At 48.2% G+C, this 16,944-nt stretch overlaps 32 non-coding genes across 32 annotated transcripts; all 32 read right to left on the bottom strand.

Annotated features, from left to right (window-relative positions):
* Positions 1–12: 12 nt before the first annotated feature.
* On the bottom strand, positions 13–151 carry LOC130650004 (U4 spliceosomal RNA). Its single transcript, XR_008983412.1, has one exon. It is a non-coding gene; the product is annotated as a U4 spliceosomal RNA (small nuclear RNA).
* Positions 152–546: 395 nt separating this feature from the next.
* LOC130650421 (U4 spliceosomal RNA) lies at positions 547–685 on the bottom strand. Its single transcript, XR_008983809.1, has one exon. It is a non-coding gene; the product is annotated as a U4 spliceosomal RNA (small nuclear RNA).
* A 395-nt stretch (positions 686–1,080) lies between these two features.
* LOC130650043 (U4 spliceosomal RNA) lies at positions 1,081–1,219 on the bottom strand. Its single transcript, XR_008983448.1, has one exon. It is a non-coding gene; the product is annotated as a U4 spliceosomal RNA (small nuclear RNA).
* Positions 1,220–1,614: 395 nt separating this feature from the next.
* Positions 1,615–1,752, bottom strand: LOC130650283 (U4 spliceosomal RNA). Its single transcript, XR_008983678.1, has one exon. It is a non-coding gene; the product is annotated as a U4 spliceosomal RNA (small nuclear RNA).
* Positions 1,753–2,147: 395 nt separating this feature from the next.
* On the bottom strand, positions 2,148–2,286 carry LOC130649895 (U4 spliceosomal RNA). The gene has a single exon (XR_008983308.1). It is a non-coding gene; the product is annotated as a U4 spliceosomal RNA (small nuclear RNA).
* Positions 2,287–2,681: 395 nt separating this feature from the next.
* Positions 2,682–2,820, bottom strand: LOC130649988 (U4 spliceosomal RNA). The gene has a single exon (XR_008983397.1). It is a non-coding gene; the product is annotated as a U4 spliceosomal RNA (small nuclear RNA).
* Positions 2,821–3,215: 395 nt separating this feature from the next.
* Positions 3,216–3,353, bottom strand: LOC130650165 (U4 spliceosomal RNA). The gene has a single exon (XR_008983564.1). It is a non-coding gene; the product is annotated as a U4 spliceosomal RNA (small nuclear RNA).
* Positions 3,354–3,748: 395 nt separating this feature from the next.
* On the bottom strand, positions 3,749–3,887 carry LOC130650032 (U4 spliceosomal RNA). The gene has a single exon (XR_008983438.1). It is a non-coding gene; the product is annotated as a U4 spliceosomal RNA (small nuclear RNA).
* A 369-nt stretch (positions 3,888–4,256) lies between these two features.
* Positions 4,257–4,395, bottom strand: LOC130650419 (U4 spliceosomal RNA). The gene has a single exon (XR_008983807.1). It is a non-coding gene; the product is annotated as a U4 spliceosomal RNA (small nuclear RNA).
* A 395-nt stretch (positions 4,396–4,790) lies between these two features.
* LOC130650402 (U4 spliceosomal RNA) lies at positions 4,791–4,929 on the bottom strand. Its single transcript, XR_008983791.1, has one exon. It is a non-coding gene; the product is annotated as a U4 spliceosomal RNA (small nuclear RNA).
* A 395-nt stretch (positions 4,930–5,324) lies between these two features.
* Positions 5,325–5,463, bottom strand: LOC130650033 (U4 spliceosomal RNA). The gene has a single exon (XR_008983439.1). It is a non-coding gene; the product is annotated as a U4 spliceosomal RNA (small nuclear RNA).
* A 368-nt stretch (positions 5,464–5,831) lies between these two features.
* On the bottom strand, positions 5,832–5,970 carry LOC130650023 (U4 spliceosomal RNA). Its single transcript, XR_008983430.1, has one exon. It is a non-coding gene; the product is annotated as a U4 spliceosomal RNA (small nuclear RNA).
* Positions 5,971–6,365: 395 nt separating this feature from the next.
* LOC130650078 (U4 spliceosomal RNA) lies at positions 6,366–6,504 on the bottom strand. The gene has a single exon (XR_008983481.1). It is a non-coding gene; the product is annotated as a U4 spliceosomal RNA (small nuclear RNA).
* Positions 6,505–6,899: 395 nt separating this feature from the next.
* On the bottom strand, positions 6,900–7,038 carry LOC130650065 (U4 spliceosomal RNA). The gene has a single exon (XR_008983469.1). It is a non-coding gene; the product is annotated as a U4 spliceosomal RNA (small nuclear RNA).
* Positions 7,039–7,433: 395 nt separating this feature from the next.
* Positions 7,434–7,572, bottom strand: LOC130650418 (U4 spliceosomal RNA). Its single transcript, XR_008983806.1, has one exon. It is a non-coding gene; the product is annotated as a U4 spliceosomal RNA (small nuclear RNA).
* Positions 7,573–7,967: 395 nt separating this feature from the next.
* On the bottom strand, positions 7,968–8,106 carry LOC130649939 (U4 spliceosomal RNA). The gene has a single exon (XR_008983351.1). It is a non-coding gene; the product is annotated as a U4 spliceosomal RNA (small nuclear RNA).
* Positions 8,107–8,501: 395 nt separating this feature from the next.
* Positions 8,502–8,640, bottom strand: LOC130649903 (U4 spliceosomal RNA). The gene has a single exon (XR_008983316.1). It is a non-coding gene; the product is annotated as a U4 spliceosomal RNA (small nuclear RNA).
* A 395-nt stretch (positions 8,641–9,035) lies between these two features.
* LOC130650026 (U4 spliceosomal RNA) lies at positions 9,036–9,174 on the bottom strand. The gene has a single exon (XR_008983432.1). It is a non-coding gene; the product is annotated as a U4 spliceosomal RNA (small nuclear RNA).
* A 395-nt stretch (positions 9,175–9,569) lies between these two features.
* On the bottom strand, positions 9,570–9,708 carry LOC130650049 (U4 spliceosomal RNA). The gene has a single exon (XR_008983454.1). It is a non-coding gene; the product is annotated as a U4 spliceosomal RNA (small nuclear RNA).
* Positions 9,709–10,103: 395 nt separating this feature from the next.
* On the bottom strand, positions 10,104–10,242 carry LOC130649905 (U4 spliceosomal RNA). Its single transcript, XR_008983318.1, has one exon. It is a non-coding gene; the product is annotated as a U4 spliceosomal RNA (small nuclear RNA).
* A 395-nt stretch (positions 10,243–10,637) lies between these two features.
* LOC130650417 (U4 spliceosomal RNA) lies at positions 10,638–10,776 on the bottom strand. Its single transcript, XR_008983805.1, has one exon. It is a non-coding gene; the product is annotated as a U4 spliceosomal RNA (small nuclear RNA).
* Positions 10,777–11,171: 395 nt separating this feature from the next.
* Positions 11,172–11,310, bottom strand: LOC130649850 (U4 spliceosomal RNA). Its single transcript, XR_008983266.1, has one exon. It is a non-coding gene; the product is annotated as a U4 spliceosomal RNA (small nuclear RNA).
* A 395-nt stretch (positions 11,311–11,705) lies between these two features.
* LOC130649948 (U4 spliceosomal RNA) lies at positions 11,706–11,844 on the bottom strand. The gene has a single exon (XR_008983359.1). It is a non-coding gene; the product is annotated as a U4 spliceosomal RNA (small nuclear RNA).
* Positions 11,845–12,239: 395 nt separating this feature from the next.
* LOC130649904 (U4 spliceosomal RNA) lies at positions 12,240–12,378 on the bottom strand. The gene has a single exon (XR_008983317.1). It is a non-coding gene; the product is annotated as a U4 spliceosomal RNA (small nuclear RNA).
* Positions 12,379–12,773: 395 nt separating this feature from the next.
* On the bottom strand, positions 12,774–12,912 carry LOC130650416 (U4 spliceosomal RNA). The gene has a single exon (XR_008983804.1). It is a non-coding gene; the product is annotated as a U4 spliceosomal RNA (small nuclear RNA).
* Positions 12,913–13,307: 395 nt separating this feature from the next.
* On the bottom strand, positions 13,308–13,446 carry LOC130650415 (U4 spliceosomal RNA). Its single transcript, XR_008983803.1, has one exon. It is a non-coding gene; the product is annotated as a U4 spliceosomal RNA (small nuclear RNA).
* A 395-nt stretch (positions 13,447–13,841) lies between these two features.
* On the bottom strand, positions 13,842–13,980 carry LOC130650414 (U4 spliceosomal RNA). The gene has a single exon (XR_008983802.1). It is a non-coding gene; the product is annotated as a U4 spliceosomal RNA (small nuclear RNA).
* A 396-nt stretch (positions 13,981–14,376) lies between these two features.
* Positions 14,377–14,515, bottom strand: LOC130650413 (U4 spliceosomal RNA). Its single transcript, XR_008983801.1, has one exon. It is a non-coding gene; the product is annotated as a U4 spliceosomal RNA (small nuclear RNA).
* Positions 14,516–14,910: 395 nt separating this feature from the next.
* Positions 14,911–15,049, bottom strand: LOC130650050 (U4 spliceosomal RNA). Its single transcript, XR_008983455.1, has one exon. It is a non-coding gene; the product is annotated as a U4 spliceosomal RNA (small nuclear RNA).
* A 395-nt stretch (positions 15,050–15,444) lies between these two features.
* LOC130650412 (U4 spliceosomal RNA) lies at positions 15,445–15,583 on the bottom strand. The gene has a single exon (XR_008983800.1). It is a non-coding gene; the product is annotated as a U4 spliceosomal RNA (small nuclear RNA).
* A 396-nt stretch (positions 15,584–15,979) lies between these two features.
* On the bottom strand, positions 15,980–16,118 carry LOC130650411 (U4 spliceosomal RNA). The gene has a single exon (XR_008983799.1). It is a non-coding gene; the product is annotated as a U4 spliceosomal RNA (small nuclear RNA).
* A 395-nt stretch (positions 16,119–16,513) lies between these two features.
* On the bottom strand, positions 16,514–16,652 carry LOC130650410 (U4 spliceosomal RNA). The gene has a single exon (XR_008983798.1). It is a non-coding gene; the product is annotated as a U4 spliceosomal RNA (small nuclear RNA).
* Positions 16,653–16,944: the final 292 nt, after the last annotated feature.

Below are 16,944 nucleotides of genomic sequence, written 5' to 3'. Positions count from 1 at the left end.
TTTTAGGCATGGTCCCAGTGAGAACCTCCAAATATTGCAACGCCGGCGATGTTTCACGCCGTCATGCGGGATATTGGGAAAAGTTTTCAATTAGCAATCACCACGCCTCGGTTAAACCTCATTGGCTATGGTAATGTCACTGCGCAAAGCTAACACAACAAGAATGGAAACCATCGCGTGCTTCTTTAACGTTATCGATTGCTTGTGGTTACGGCATTTTGGTCCCCGTCTCGCCTTTCCCTTGTGACACTTAAAGAGTTTTCATATTCATAGCCGAACTAAGACAAGTGTCCGTTGTCGTCGTGAGAGTAAGGGCCAGTGCCGCAACGAGCGCTTTGTCTCCACTACTGATTCGACATTTACACCTAGCATGCCCAACGTCTCCAGAAGTCACCTGTTGCGTTAAAAAGAGGCGATGCATAATGTGTCCTGCTTTACACGAAAGGGTTCTTCTCCATTCGGAAGCGAGCAAACAAGAATTTTTGCGCTTTTCTTGCATTCGACGCAGTCTTCGTGAGCTCAGCAGATTTCCATTTTTAGGCATGGTCCCAGTGGGAACCTCCAAATATTGCAACGCCGGCGATGTTTCACGCCGTCATGCGGGATATTGGGAAAAGTTTTCAATTAGCAATCACCACGCCTCGGTTAAACCTCATTGGCTATGGTAATGCCACTGCGCAAAGCTAACCCAACAAGAACGGCAACCATCGCGTGCTTCTTTAACGTTATCGATTGCTTGTGGTTACGTCATTTTGGTCCCCATCTCGCCTTTCCCTTGTGCAACTTAAACAGTTTTCATATTCATAGCCGAACTAAGACAAGTGTCCGTTGTCGTCGTGAGAGTAAGGGCCAGTGCCGCAACGAGCGCTTTGTCTCCACCACTGATTCGCCATTTACACCTAGAATGCCCACCGTCTGCGGAAGTGATCAGTTGCGTTGAAAAGAGGCGATGCATAATGTGTCCTGCTTTACACGAAAGGGTTCTTCTCCATTCGGAAGCGAGCAAACAAGAATTTTTGCGCTTTTCTTGCATTCGACACAGTCTTTGTGAGCTCAGCAGAATTCTATTTTTAGGCATGGTCCCAGTGGGAACCTCCAAATATTGCAACGCCGGCGATGTTTGACAACGGCATGCGGGATATTGGGAAAAGTTTTCAATTAGCAATCACCACGCCTCGGTTAAACCTCATTGGCTATGGTAATGCCACTGCGCAAATCTAACCCAACAAGAACGGCAACCATCGCGTGCTTCTTTAACGTTATCGATTGCTTGTGGTTACGGCATTTTGGTCCCCATCTCGCCTTTCCCTTGTGCCACTTAAACAGTTTTCATATTCATAGCCGAACTAAGACAAGTGTCCGTTGTCGTCGTGAGAGTAAGGGCCAGTGCCGCAACGAGCGCTTTGTCTCCACCACTGATTCGCCATTTACACCTAGAATGCCCACCGTCTGCGGAATCGACCAGTTGCGTTGAAAAGAGGCGATGCATAATGTGTCCTGCTTTACACGAAAGGGTTCTTCTCCATTCGGAAGCGAGCAAACAAGAATTTTTGCGCTTTTCTTGCATTCGACACAGTCTTCGTGAGCTCAGCAGAATTCTATTTTTAGGCATGGTCCCAGTGGGAACCTCCAAATATTGCAACGCCGGCGATGTTTGACGCCGGCATGCGGATATTGGGAAAAGTTTTCAATTAGCAATCACCACGCCTCGGTTAAACCTCATTGGCTATGGTAATGCCACTGCGCAAAGCTAACCCAACAAGAACGGCAACCATCGGGTGCTTCTTTAACGTTATCGATTGCTTGTGGTTACGGCATTTTGGTCCCCATCTCGCCTTTCCCTTGTGCCACTTAAACAGTTTTCATATTCATAGCCGAACTAAGACAAGTGTCCGTTGTCGTCGTGAGAGTAAGGGCCAGTGCCGCAACGAGCGCTTTGTCTTCACCAGTGATTCGCCATTTACAACTAGAATGCCCACCGTCTGCGGAAGTAACCAGTTGCGTTGAAAAGAGGCGATGCATAATGTGTCCTGCTTTACACGAAAGGGTTCTTCTCCATTCGAAAGCGAGCAAACAAGAATTTTTGCGCTTTTCTTGCATTCGACGCAGTCTTCGTGAGCTCAACAGATTTCTATTTTTAGGCATGGTCCCAGTGGAAACCTCCAAATATTGCAACGCCGGCGATGTTTCACGCCGTCATGCGGGATATTGGGAAAAGTTTTCAATTAGCAATCACCACGCCTCGGTTAAACCTCATTGGCTATGGTAATGCCACTGCGCAAAGCTAACCCAACAAGAACGGCAACCATCGCGTGCTTCTTTAACGTTATCGATTGCTTGTGGTTACGTCATTTTGGTCCCCATCTCGCCTTTCCCTTGTGCAACTTAAACAGTTTTCATATTCATAGCCGAACTAAGACAAGTGTCCGTTGTCGTCGTGAGAGTAAGGGCCAGTGCCGCAACGAGCGCTTTGTCTCCACCACTGATTCGCCATTTACACCTAGAATGCCCACCGTCTGCGGAAGTGATCAGTTGCGTTGAAAAGAGGCGATGCATAATGTGTCCTGCTTTACACGAAAGGGTTCTTCTCCATTCGGAAGCGAGCAAACAAGAATTTTTGCGCTTTTCTTGCATTCGACACAGTCTTTGTGAGCTCAGCAGAATTCTATTTTTAGGCATGGTCCCAGTGGGAACCTCCAAATATTGCAACGCCGGCGATGTTTGACAACGGCATGCGGGATATTGGGAAAAGTTTTCAATTAGCAATCACCACGCCTCGGTTAAACCTCATTGGCTATGGTAATGCCACTGCGCAAAGCTAACCCAACAAGAACGGCAACCATCGCGTGCTTCTTTAACGTTATCGATTGCTTGTGGTTACGGCATTTTGGTCCCCATCTCGCCTTTCCCTTGTGCCACTTAAACAGTTTTCATATTCATAGCCGAACTAAGACAAGTGTCCGTTGTCGTCGTGAGAGTAAGGGCCAGTGCCGCAACGAGCGCTTTGTCTCCACCACTGATTCGCCATTTACACCTAGAATGCCCACCGTCTGCGGAATCGACCAGTTGCGTTGAAAAGAGGCGATGCATAATGTGTCCTGCTTTACACGAAAGGGTTCTTCTCCATTCGGAAGCGAGCAAACAAGAATTTTTGCGCTTTTCTTGCATTCGACACAGTCTTCGTGAGCTCAGCAGAATTCTATTTTTAGGCATGGTCCCAGTGGGAACCTCCAAATATTGCAACGCCGGCGATGTTTGACGCCGGCATGCGGATATTGGGAAAAGTTTTCAATTAGCAATCACCACGCCTCGGTTAAACCTCATTGGCTATGGTAATGCCACTGCGCAAAGCTAACACAACAAGAACGGCAACCATCGCGTGCTTCTTTAACGTTATCGATTGCTTGTGGTTACGGCATTTTGGTCCCCATCTCGCCTTTCCCTTGTGCCACCTAAACAGTTTTCATATTCATAGCCGAACTAAGACAAGTGTCTGTTGTCGTCGTGAGAGTAAGGGCCAGTGCCGCAACGAGCGCTTTGTCTCCACCACTGATTCGCCAGTTACACCTAAAATTCCCACCGTCTGCGGAAGTGACCAGTTGCGTTGAAAAGAGGCGATGCATAATGTGTCCTGCTTTACCCGAAAGGGTTCTTCTCCGTTCGGAAGCGAGCAAACAAGAATTTTTGCGCTTTTCTTGCATTCGACGCAGTCTTCGTGAGCTCAGCAGATTTCTATTTTTAGGCATGGTCCCAGTGGGAACCTCCAAATATTGCAACGCCGGCGATGTTTCACGCGGTCATGCAGGTTATTGGGAAAAGTTTTCAATTAGCAATCACCACGCCTCGGTTAAACCTCATTGGCTATGGTAATGCCACTGCGCAAAGCTAACCCAACAAGAACGGCAACCATCGCGTGCTTCTTTAACATTATCAATTGCTTGTGGTTACGGCATTTTGGTCCCCATCTCGCCTTTCCCTTGTGCCACTTAAACAGTTTTCATATTCATAGCCGAACTAAGACAAGTGTCCGTTGTCGTCGTGAGAGTAAGGGCCAGTGCCGCAACGAGCGCTTTGTCTCCACCACTGATTCGCCATTTACACTTAGAATGCCCACCGTCTGCGGAAGCGACCAGTTGCGTTGAAAAGAGGCGATAGGGTTCTTCTCCATTCGGAAGCGAGCAAACAAGAATTTTTGCGTTTTTCTTGCATTCGACAAAGTCTTCGTGAGCTCAGCAGATTTCTATTTTTAGGCATGGTCCCAGTGGGAACCTCCAAATATTGCAACGCCGGCGATGTTTCACGCCGTCATGCGGGATATTGGGAAAAGTTTTCAATTAGCAATCACCACGCCTCGGTTAAACCTCATTGGCTATGGTAATGCCACTGCGCAAAGCTAACCCAACAAGAACGGCAACCATCGCGTGCTTCTTTAACGTTATCGATTGCTTGTGGTTACGGCATTTTGGTCCCCATCTCGCCTTTCCCTTGTGCCACTTAAACAGTTTTCATATTCATAGCCGAACTAAGACAAGTGTCCGTTGTCGTCGTGAGAGTAAGGGCCAGTGCCGCAACGAGCGCTTTGTCTCCACCACTGATTCGCCATTTACACCTAGAATGCCCACCGTCTGCGGAAGCGACCAGTTGCGTTGAAAAGAGGCGATGCATAATGTGTCCTGCTTTACACGAAAGGGTTCTTCTCCATTCGGAAGCGAGCAAACAAGAATTTTTGCGCTTTTCTTGCATTCGACACAGTCTTCGTGAGCTCAGCAGAATTCTATTTTTAGGCATGGTCCCAGTGGGAACCTCCAAATATTGCAACGCCGGCGATGTTTGACGCCGGCATGCGGGATATTGGGAAAAGTTTTCAATTAGCAATCACCACGCCTCGGTTAAACCTCATTGGCTATGGTAATGCCACTGCGCAAAGCTAACCCAACAAGAACGGCAACCATCGCGTGCTTCTTTAACGTTATTGATTGCTTGTGGTTACGGCATTTTGGTCCCCATCTCACCTTTCCCTTGTGCCACCTAAACAGTTTTCATATTCATAGCCGAACTAAGACAAGTGTCCGTTGTCGTCGTGAGAGTAAGGGCCAGTGCCGCAACGAGCGCTTTGTCTCCACCACTGATTCGCCATTTACACCTAAAATTCCCACCGTCTGCGGAAGTGACCAGTTGCGTTGAAAAGAGGCGATGCATAATGTGTCCTGCTTTACCCGAAAGGGTTCTTCTCCGTTCGGAAGCGAGCAAACAAGAATTTTTGCGCTTTTCTTGCATTCGACGCAGTCTTCGTGAGCTCAGCAGATTTCTATTTTTGGGCATGGTCCCAGTGGGAACCTCCAAATATTGCAACGCCGGCGATGTTTCACGCGGTCATGCAGGATATTGGGAAAAGTTTTCAATTAGCAATCACCACGCCTCGGTTAAACCTCATTGGCTATGGTAATGCCACTGCGCAAAGCTAACCCAACAAGAACGGCAACCATCGCGTGCTTCTTTAACATTATCAATTGCTTGTGGTTACGGCATTTGGTCCCCATCTCGCCTTTCCCTTGTGCCACTTAAACAGTTTTCATATTCATAGCCGAACTAAGACAAGTGTCCGTTGTCGTCGTGAGAGTAAGGGCCAGTGCCGCAACGAGCGCTTTGTCTCCACCACTGATTCGCCATTTACACCTAGAATGCCCACCGTCTGCGGAAGCGACCAGTTGCGTTGAAAAGAGGCGATAGGGTTCTTCTCCTTTCGGAAGCGAACAAACAAGAATTTTTGCGCTTTTCTTGCATTCGACGCAGTCTTCGTGAGCTCAGCAGATTTCTATTTTTAGGCATGGTCCCAGTGGGAACCTCCAAGTATTGCAACGCCGGCGATGTTTCACGCCGTCATGCGGGATATTGGGAAAAGTTTTCAATTAGCAATCACCACGCCTCGGTTAAACCTCATTGGCTATGGTAATGCCACTGCGCAAAACTAACCCAACAAGAACGGCAACCATCGCGTGCTTCTTTAACGTTATCGATTGCTTGTGGTTACGGCATTTTGGTCCCCATCTCGCCTTTCCCTTGTGCCACTTAAACAGTTTTCATATTCATAGCCGAACTAAGACAAGTGTCCGTTGTCGTCGTGAGAGTAAGGGCCAGTGCCGAAACGAGCGCTTTGTCTCCACCACTGATTCGCCATTTACACCTAGAATGCCCACCGTCTGCGGAAGCGACCAGTTGCGTAGAAAAGAGGCGATGCATAATGTGTCCTGCTTTACACGAAAGGGTTCTTCTCCATTCGGAAGCGAGCAAACAAGAATTTTTGCGCTTTTCTTGCATTCGACGCAGTCTTCGTGAGCTCAGCAGATTTCTATTTTTAGGCATGGTCCCAGTGGGAACCTCCAAGTATTGCAACGCCGGCGATGTTTGACAACGGCATGCGGGATATTGGGAAAAGTTTTCAATTAGCAATCACCACGCCTCGGTTAAACCTCATTGGCTATGGTAATGCCACTTCGCAAAGCTAACCCAACAGGAACGGCAACCATCGCGTGCTTCTTTAACGTTATCGATTGCTTGTTGTTACGGCATTTTGGTCCCCATCTCGCCTTTCCCTTGTGCCACTTAAACAGTTTTCATATTCATAGCCGAACTAAGACAAGTGTCCGTTGTCGTCGTGAGAGTAAGGGCCAGTGCCGCAACGAGCGCTTTGTCTTCACCACTGATTCGCTATTTACAACTAGAATGCCCACCGTCTGCGGAAGTGACCAGTTGCGTTGAAAAGAGGCGATGCATAATGTGTCCTGCTTTACACGAAAGGGTTTTTCTCCATTCGGAAGCGAGCAAACAAGAATTTTTGCGCTTTTCTTGCATTCGACGCAGTCTTCGTGAGCTCAGCAGATTTCTATTTTTACGCATGGTCCCAGTGGGAACCTCAAAATATTGCAACGCCGGCGATGTTTCACGCCGTCATGCGGGATATTGGGAAAAGTTTTCAATTAGCAATCACCACGCTTCGGTTAAACCTCACTGGCTATGGTAATGCCACTGCGCAAAGCTAACCCAACAAGAACGGCAACCATCGCGTGCTTCTTTAACGTTATCGATTGCTTGTGGTTACGGCATTTTGGTCCCCATCTCGCCTTTCCCTTGTGCCACTTAAACAGTTTTCATATTCATAGCCGAACTAAGACAAGTGTCCGTTGTCGTCGTGAGAGTAAGGGCCAGTGCCGCAACGAGCGCTTTGTCTCCACCACTGATTCGCCATTTACACCAAGAATGCCCACCGTCTGCGGAAGTGACCAGTTGCGTTAAAAAGAGGCGATGCATAATGTGTCCTGCTTTACACGAAAGGGTTCTTCTCCATTCGGAAGCGAGCAAACAAGAATTTTTGCGCTTTTCTTGCATTCGACGCAGTCTTCATGAGCTCAGCAGATTTCTATTTTTAGGCATGGTCCCAGTGGGAACCTCCAAATATTGCAACGCCGGCGATGTTTCACGCCGTCATGCGGGATATTGGGAAAAGTTTTCAATTAGCAATCACCACGCCTCGGTTAAACCTCATTGGCTATGGTAATGCCACTGCGCAAAGCTAACCCAACAAGAACGGCAACCATCGCGTGCTTCTTTAACGTTATCGATTACTTGTGGTTACGGCATTTTGGTCCCTATCTCGCCATTCCCTTGTGCCACTTAAACAGTTTTCATATTCATAGCCGAACTAAGACAAGTGTCCGTTGTCGTCGTGAGAGTAAGGGCCAGTGCCGCAACGAGCGCTTTGTCTCCACCACTGATTCGCCATTTACACCTAGAATGCCCACCGTCTGCAGAAGTGACCAGTTGCGTTGAAAAGAGGCGATGCATAATGTGTCCTGCTTTGCACGAAAGGGTTCTTCTCCGTTCGGAAGCGAGCAAACAAGAATTTTTGCGCTTTTCTTGCATTCGACGCAGTCTTCGTGAGCTCAGCAGATTTCTATTTTTATGCATGGTCCCAGTGGGAACCTCCAAATATTGCAACGCCGGCGATGTTTCACGCCGTTATGCGGGATATTGGAAAAAGTTTTCAATTAGCAATCACCACGCCTCGGTTAAACCTCATTGGCTATGGTAATGCCACTGCGCAAAGCTAACCCAACAGGAACGGCAACCATCGCGTGCTTCTTTAACGTTATCGATTGCTTGTTGTTACGGCATTTTGGTCCCCATCTCGCCTTTCCCTTGTGCCACTTAAACAGTTTTCATATTCATAGCCGAACTAAGACAAGTGTCCGTTGTCGTCGTGAGAGTAAGGGCCAGTGCCGCAACGAGCGCTTTGTCTTCACCACTGATTCGCCATTTACAACTAGAATGCCCACCGTCTGCGGAAGTGACCAGTTGCGTTGAAAAGAGGCGATGCATAATGTGTCCTGCTTTACACGAAAGGGTTCTTCTCCATTCGGAAGCGAGCAAACAAGAATTTTTGCGCTTTTCTTGCATTCGACCCAGTCTTCGTGAGCTCAGCAGATTTCTATTTTTATGCATGGTCCCAGTGGGAACCTCCAAATATTGCAACGCCGGCGATGTTTCACGCCGTCATGCGGGATATTGGGAAAGGTTTTCAATTAGCAATCACCACGCCTCGGTTAAACCTCACTGGCTATGGTAATGCCACTGCGCAAAGCTAACCCAACAAGAACGGCAACCATCGCGTGCTTCTTTAACGTTATCGATTGCTTGTGGTTACGGCAGTTTGGTCCCCATCTCGCCTTTCCCTTGTGCCACTTAAACAGTTTTTATATTCATAGCCGAACTAAGACAAGTGTCCGTTGTCGTCGTGAGAGTAAGGGCCAGTGCCACAACGAGCACTTTGTCTCCACCACTGATTCGCCATTTACACCTAGAATGCCCACCGTCTGCGGAAGTGACCAGTTGCGTTGAAAAGAGGCGATGCATAATGTGTCCTGCTTTACACGAAAGGGTTCTTCTCCATTCGGAAGCGGGCAAACAAGAATTTTTGCGCTTTTCTTGCATTCGACGCAGTCTTCGTGAGCTCAGCAGATTTCTATTTTTAGGCATGGTCCCAGTGGGAACCTCCAAATATTGCAACGCCGGCGATGTTTCACGCCGTCATGCGGGATATTGGGAAAAGATTTCAATTAACAATCACCACGCCTCGGTTAAACCTCATTGGCTATGGTAATGCCACTGCGCAAAGCTAACCCAACAAGAACGGCAACCATCGCGTGCTTCTTTAACGTTATCGATTGCTTGTGGTTACGGCATTTTGGTCCCCATCTCGCCTTTCCCTTGTGCCACTTAAACAGTTTTCATATTCATAGCCGAACTAAGACAAGTGTCCGTTGTCGTCGTGAGAGTAAGGGCCAGTGCCGCAACGAGCGCTTTGTCTCCACCACTGATTCGCCATTTACACCTAGAATGCCCACCGTCTGCGGAAGTGACCAGTTGCGTTGAAAAGAGGCGATGCATAATGTGTCCTGCTTTACACGAAAGGGTTCTTCTCCATTTGGAAGCGAGCAAACAAGAATTTTTGCGCTTTTCTTGCATTCGACGCAGTCTTCGTGAGCTCAGCAGATTTCCATTTTTAGGCATGGTCCCAGTGGGAACCTCCAAATATTGCAACGCCGGCGATGTTTCACGCCGTCATGCGGGATATTGGGAAACGTTTTCAATTAGCAATCACCACGCCTCGGTTAAACCTCATTGGCTATGGTAATGCTACTGCGCAAAGCTAACCCAACAAGAACGGCAACCATCGCGTGCTTCTTTAACGTTATCGATTGCTTGTGGTTACGGCATTTTGGTCCCCATCTCGCCTTTCCCTTGTGCCACTTAAACAGTTTTCATATTCATAGCCGAACTAAGACAAGTGTCCGTTGTCGTCGTGAGAGTAAGGGCCAGTGCCGCAACGAGCGCTTTGTCTCCACCACTGATTCGCCATTTACACCTAGAATGCCCACCGTCTGCGGAAGTGACCAGTTGCGTTGAAAAGAGGCGATGCATAATGTGTCCTGCTTTACACGAAAGGGTTCTTCTCCATTCGGAAGCGAGCAAACAAGAATTTTTGCGCTTTTCTTGCATTCGACGCAGTCTTCGTGAGCTCAGCAGATTTCTATTTTTAGGCATGGTCCCAGTGGGAACCTCCAAATATTGCAACGCCGGCGATGTTTCACGCCGTCATGCGGGATATTGGGAAAAGATTTCAATTAGCAATCACCACGCCTCGGTTAAACCTCATTGGCTATGGTACTGCCACTGCGCAAAGGTAACCCAACAAGAACGGCAACCATCGCGTGCTTCTTTAACGTTATCGATTGCTTGTGGTTACGGCATTTTGGTCCCCATCTCGCCTTTCCCTTCTGCCACTTAAACAGTTTTCATATTCATAGCCGAACTAAGACAAGTGTCCGTTGTCGTCGTGAGAGTAAGGGCCAGTGCCGCAACGAGCGCTTTGTCTCCACCACTGATTCGCCATTTACACCTAGAATGCCCACCGTCTGCGGAAGTGACCAGTTGCGTTGAAAAGAGGCGATGCATAATGTGTCCTGCTTTACACGAAAGGGTTCTTCTCCATTCGGAAGCGAGCAAACAAGAATTTTTGCGCTTTTCTTGCATTCGACGCAGTCTTCGTGAGCTCAGCAGATTTCTATTTTTAGGCATGGTCCCAGTGGGAACCTCCAAATATTGCAACGCCGGCGATGTTTCACGCCGTCATGCGGGATATTGGGAAAAGTTTTCAATTAGCAATCACCACGCCTCGGTTAAACCTCATTGGCTATGGTAATGCCACTGCGCAAAGCTAACCCAACAAGAACGGCAACCATCGCGTGCTTCTTTAACGTTATCGATTGCTTGTGGTTACGGCATTTTGGTCCCCATCTCGCCTTTCCCTTGTGCCACTTAAACAGTTTTCATATTCATAGCCGAACTAAGACAAGTGTCCGTTGTCGTCGTGAGAGTAAGGGCCAGTGCCGCAACGAGCGCTTTGTCTCCACCACTGATTCGCCATTTACACCTAGAATGCCCACCGTCTGCGGAAGTGACCAGTTGCGTTGAAAAGAGGCGATGCATAATGTGTCCTGCTTTACACGAAAGGGTTCTTCTCCATTCGGAAGCGAGCAAACAAGAATTTTTGCGCTTTTCTTGCATTCGACGCAGTGTTCGTGAGCTCAGCAGATTTCTATTTTTAGGCATGGTCCCAGTGGGAACCTCCAAATATTGCAACGCCGGCGATGTTTCACGCCGTCATGCGGGACATTGGGAAAAGTTTTCAATTAGCAATCACCACGCCTCGGTTAAACCTCATTGGCTATGGTAATGCCACTGCGCAAAGCTAACCCAACAAGAACGGCAACCATCGCGTGCTTCTTTAACGTTATCGATTGCTTGTGGTTACGGCATTTTGGTCCCCATCTCGCCTTTCCCTTGTGCCACTTAAACAGTTTTCATATTCATAGCCGAACTAAGACAAGTGTCCGTTGTCGTCGTGAGAGTAAGGGCCAGTGCCGCAACGAGCGCTTTGTCTCCACCACTGATTCGCCATTTACACCTAGAATGCCCACCGTCTGCGGAAGTGACCAGTTGCGTTGAAAAGAGGCGATGCATAATGTGTCCTGCTTTACACGAAAGGGTTCTTCTCCATTTGGAAGCGAGCAAACAGGAATTTTTGCGCTTTTCTTGCATTCGACGCAGTCTTTGTGAGCTCAGCAGATTTCCATTTTTAGGCATGGTCCCAGTGGGAACCTCCAAATATTGCAACGCCGGCGATGTTTCACGCCGTCATGCGGGATATTGGGAAACGTTTTCAATTAGCAATCACCACGCCTCGGTTAAACCTCATTGGCTATGGTAATGCCACTGCGCAAAGCTAACCCAACAAGAACGGCAACCATTGCGTGCTTCTTTAACGTTATCGATTGCTTGTGGTTACGGCATTTTGGTCCCCATCTCGCCTTTCCCTTGTGCCACTTAAACAGTTTTCACATTCATAGCCGAACTAAGACAAGTGTCGGTTGTCGTCGTGAGAGTAAGGGCCAGTGCCGCAACGACCGCTTTGTCTCCACCACTGATTCGCCATTTACACCTAGAATTCCCACCGTCTGCGGAAGTGACCAGTTGCGTTGAAAAGAGGCGATGCATAATGTGTCCTGCTTTACACGAAAGGGTTCTTCTCCATTCGGAAGCGAGCAAACAAGAATTTTTGCGCTTTTCTTGCATTCGACGCAGTCTTCGTGAGCTCAGCAGATTTCTATTTTTAGGCATGGTCCCAGTGGGAACCTCCAAATATTGCAACGCCGGCGATGTTTCACGCCGTCATGCGGGATATTGGGAAAAGATTTCAATTAGCAATCACCACGCCTCGGTTAAACCTCATTGGCTATGGTACTGCCACTGCGCAAAGGTAACCCAACAAGAACGGCAACCATCGCGTGCTTCTTTAACGTTATCGATTGCTTGTGGTTACGGCATTTTGGTCCCCATCTCGCCTTTCCCTTGTGCCACTTAAACAGTTTTCATATACATAGCCGAACTAAGACAAGTGTCCGTTGTCGTCGTGAGAGTAAGGGCCAGTGCCGCAACGAGCGCTTTGTCTCCACCACTGATTCGCCATTTACACCTAGAATGCCCACCGTCTGCGGAAGTGACCAGTTGCGTTGAAAAGAGGCGATGCATAATGTGTCCTGCTTTACACGAAAGGGTTCTTCTCCATTCGGAAGCGAGCAAACAAGAATTTTTGCGCTTTTCTTTCATTCGACGCAGTCTTCGTGAGCTCAGCAGATTTCTATTATTAGGCATGGTCCCAGTGGGAACCTCCAAATATTGCAACGCCGGCGATGTTTCACGCCGTCATGCGGGATATTGGGAAAAGTTTTCAATTAGCAATCACCACGCCTCGGTTAAACCTCATTGGCTATGGTAATGCCACTGCGCAAAGCTAACCCAACAAGAACGGCAACCATCGCGTGCTTCTTTAACGTTATCGATTGCTTGTGGTTACGGCATTTTGGTCCCCATCTCGCCTTTCCCTTGTGCCACTTAAACAGTTTTCATATTCATAGCCGAACTAAGACAAGTGTCCGTTGTCGTCGTGAGAGTAAGGGCCAGTGCCGCAACGAGCGCTTTGTCTCCACCACTGATTCGCCATTTACACCTAGAATGCCCACCGTCTGCGGAAGTGACCAGTTGCGTTGAAAAGAGGCGATGCATAATGTGTCCTGCTTTACACGAAAGGGTTCTTCTCCATTCGGAAGCGAGCAAACAAGAATTTTTGCGCTTTTCTTGCATTCGACGCAGTCTTCGTGAGCTCAGCAGATTTCTATTTTTAGGCATGGTCCCAGTGGGAACCTCCAAATATTGCAACGCCGGCGATGTTTCACGCCGTCATGCGGGATATTGGGAAAAGTTTTCAATTAGCAATCACCACGCCTCGGTTAAACCTCATTGGCTATGGTAATGCCACTGCGCAAAGCTAACCCAACAAGAACGGCAACCATCGCGTGCTTCTTTAACGTTATCGATTGCTTGTGGTTACGGCATTTTGGTCCCCATCTCGCCTTTCCCTTGTGCCACTTAAACAGTTTTCATATTCATAGCCGAACTAAGACAAGTGTCCGTTGTCGTCGTGAGAGTAAGGGCCAGTGCCGCAACGAGCGCTTTGTCTCCACCACTGATTCGCCATTTACACCTAGAATGCCCACCGTCTGCGGAAGTGACCAGTTGCGTTGAAAAGAGGCGATGCATAATGTGTCCTGCTTTACACGAAAGGGTTCTTCTCCATTCGGAAGCGAGCAAACAAGAATTTTTGCGCTTTTCTTGCATTCGACGCAGTGTTCGTGAGCTCAGCAGATTTCTATTTTTAGGCATGGTCCCAGTGGGAACCTCCAAATATTGCAACGCCGGCGATGTTTCACGCCGTCATGCGGGATATTGGGAAAAGTTTTCAATTAGCAATCACCACGCCTCGGTTAAACCTCATTGGCTATGGTAATGCCACTGCGCAAAGCTAACCCAACAAGAACGGCAACCATCGCGTGCTTCTTTAACGTTATCGATTGCTTGTGGTTACGGCATTTTGGTCCCCATCTCGCCTTTCCCTTGTGCCACTTAAACAGTTTTCATATTCATAGCCGAACTAAGACAAGTGTCCGTTGTCGTCGTGAGAGTAAGGGCCAGTGCCGCAACGAGCGCTTTGTCTCCACCACTGATTCGCCATTTACACCTAGAATGCCCGCCGTCTGCGGAAGTGACCAGTTGCGTTGAAAAGAGGCGATGCATAATGTGTCCTGCTTTACACGAAAGGGTTCTTCTCCATTCGGAAGCGAGCAAACAAGAATTTTTGCGCTTTTCTTGCATTCGACGCAGTCTTCGTGAGCTCAGCAAGATTTCTATTTTTAGGCATGGTCCCAGTGGGAACCTCCAAATATTGCAACGCCGGCGATGTTTCACGCCGTCATGCGGGATATTGGGAAAAGTTTTCAATTAGCAATCACCACGCCTCGGTTAAACCTCATTGGCTATGGTAATGCCACTGCGCAAAGCTAACCCAACAAGAACAGCAACCATCGCGTGCTTCTTTAACGTTATCGATTGCTTGTGGTTACGGCATTTTGGTCCCCATCTCGCCTTTCCCTTGTGCCACTTAAACAGTTTTCATATTCATAGCCGAACTAAGACAAGTGTCCGTTGTCGTCGTGAGAGTAAGTGCCAGTGCCGCAACGAGCGCTTTGTCTCCACCACTGATTCGCCATTTACACCTAGAATGCCCACCGTCTGCGGAAGTGACCAGTTGCGTTGAAAAGAGGCGATGCATAATGTGTCCTGCTTTACACGAAAGGGTTCTTCTCCATTCGGAAGCGAGCAAACAAGAATTTTTGCGCTTTTCTTGCATTCGACGCAGTCTTCGTGAGCTCAGCAGATTTCTATTTTTAGGCATGGTCCAAGTGGGAACCTCCAAATATTGCAACGCCGGCGATGTTTCACGCCGTCATGCGGGATATTGGGAAACGTTTTCAATTAGCAATCACCACGCCTCGGTTAAACCTCATTGGCTATGGTAATGCCACTGCGCAAAGCTAACCCAACAAGAACGGCAACCATCGCGTGCTTCTTTAACGTTATCGATTGCTTGTGGTTACGGCATTTTGGTCCCCATCTCGCCTTTCCCTTGTGCCACTTAAACAGTTTTCATATTCATAGCCGAACTAAGACAAGTGTCCGTTGTCGTCGTGAGAGTAAGGGCCAGTGCCGCAACGAGCGCTTTGTCTCCACCACTGATTCGCCATTTACACCTAGAATGCCCACCGTCTGCGGAAGTGACCAGTTGCGTTGAAAAGAGGCGATGCATAATGTGTCCTGCTTTACACGAAAGGGTTCTTCTCCATTCGGAAGCGAGCAAACAAGAATTTTTGCGCTTTTCTTGCATTCGACGCAGTCTTCGTGAGCTCAGCAGATTTCTATTTTTAGGCATGGTCCCAGTGGGAACCTCCAAATATTGCAACGCCGGCGATGTTTCACGCCGTCATGCGGGATATTGGGAAAAGTTTTCAATTAGCAATCACCACGCCTCGGTTAAACCTCATTGGCTATGGTAATGCCACTGCGCAAAGCTAACCCAACAAGAACGGCAACCATCGCGTGCTTCTTTAACGTTATCGATTGCTTGTGGTTACGGCATTTTGGTCCCCATCTCGCCTTTCCCTTGTGCCACTTAAACAGTTTTCATATTCATAGCCGAACTAAGACAAGTGTCCGTTGTCGTCGTGAGAGTAAGGGCCAGTGCCGCAACGAGCGCTTTGTCTCCACCACTGATTCGCCATTTACACCTAGAATGCCCGCCGTCTGCGGAAGTGACCAGTTGCGTTGAAAAGAGGCGATGCATAATGTGTCCTGCTTTACACGAAAGGGTTCTTCTCCATTCGGAAGCGAGCAAACAAGAATTTTTGCGCTTTTCTTGCATTCGACGCAGTCTTCGTGAGCTCAGCAAGATTTCTATTTTTAGGCATGGTCCCAGTGGGAACCTCCAAATATTGCAACGCCGGCGATGTTTCACGCCGTCATGCGGGATATTGGGAAAAGTTTTCAATTAGCAATCACCACGCCTCGGTTAAACCTCATTGGCTATGGTAATGCCACTGCGCAAAGCTAACCCAACAAGAACGGCAACCATCGCGTGCTTCTTTAACGTTATCGATTGCTTGTGGTTACGGCATTTTGGTCCCCATCTCGCCTTTCCCTTGTGCCACTTAAACAGTTTTCATATTCATAGCCGAACTAAGACAAGTGTCCGTTGTCGTCGTGAGAGTAAGGGCCAGTGCCGCAACGAGCGCTTTGTCTCCACCACTGATTCGCCATTTACACCTAGAATGCCCACCGTCTGCGGAAGTGACCAGTTGCGTTGAAAAGAGGCGATGCATAATGTGTCCTGCTTTACACGAAAGGGTTCTTCTTCATTCGGAAGCGAGCAAACAAGAATTTTTGCGCTTTTCTTGCATTTGACGCAGTCTTCGTGAGCTCAGCAGATTTCTATTTTTAGGCATGGTCCCAGTGGGAACCTCCAAATATTGCAACGCCGGCGATGTTTCACGCCGTCATGCGGGATATTGGGAAAAGTTTTCAATTAGCAATCACCACGCCTCGGTTAAACCTCATTGGCTATGGTAATGCCACTGCGCAAAGCTAACCCAACAAGAACGGCAACCATCGCGTGCTTCTTTAACGTTATCGATTGCTTGTGGTTACGGCATTTTGGTCCCCATCTCGTCTTTCCCTTGTGCCACTTAAACAGTTTTCATATTCATAGCCGAACTAAGACAAGTGTCCGTTGTCGTCGAGAGAGTAAGGGCCAGTGCCGCAACGAGCGCTTTGTCTCCACCACTGATTCGCCATTTACACCTAGAATGCCCGCCGTCTGCGGAAGTGACCAGTTGCGTTGAAAAGAGGCGATGCATAATGTGTCCTGCTTTACACGAA

This window comes from Hydractinia symbiolongicarpus, chromosome 7 (assembly GCF_029227915.1).
Source record: "Hydractinia symbiolongicarpus strain clone_291-10 chromosome 7, HSymV2.1, whole genome shotgun sequence".
Taxonomy (NCBI): Eukaryota; Metazoa; Cnidaria; class Hydrozoa; order Anthoathecata; family Hydractiniidae; genus Hydractinia; species Hydractinia symbiolongicarpus.
Note: the sequence above shows the minus strand (reverse complement) of the source record. Positions and strands in the feature narration are given on the sequence as shown.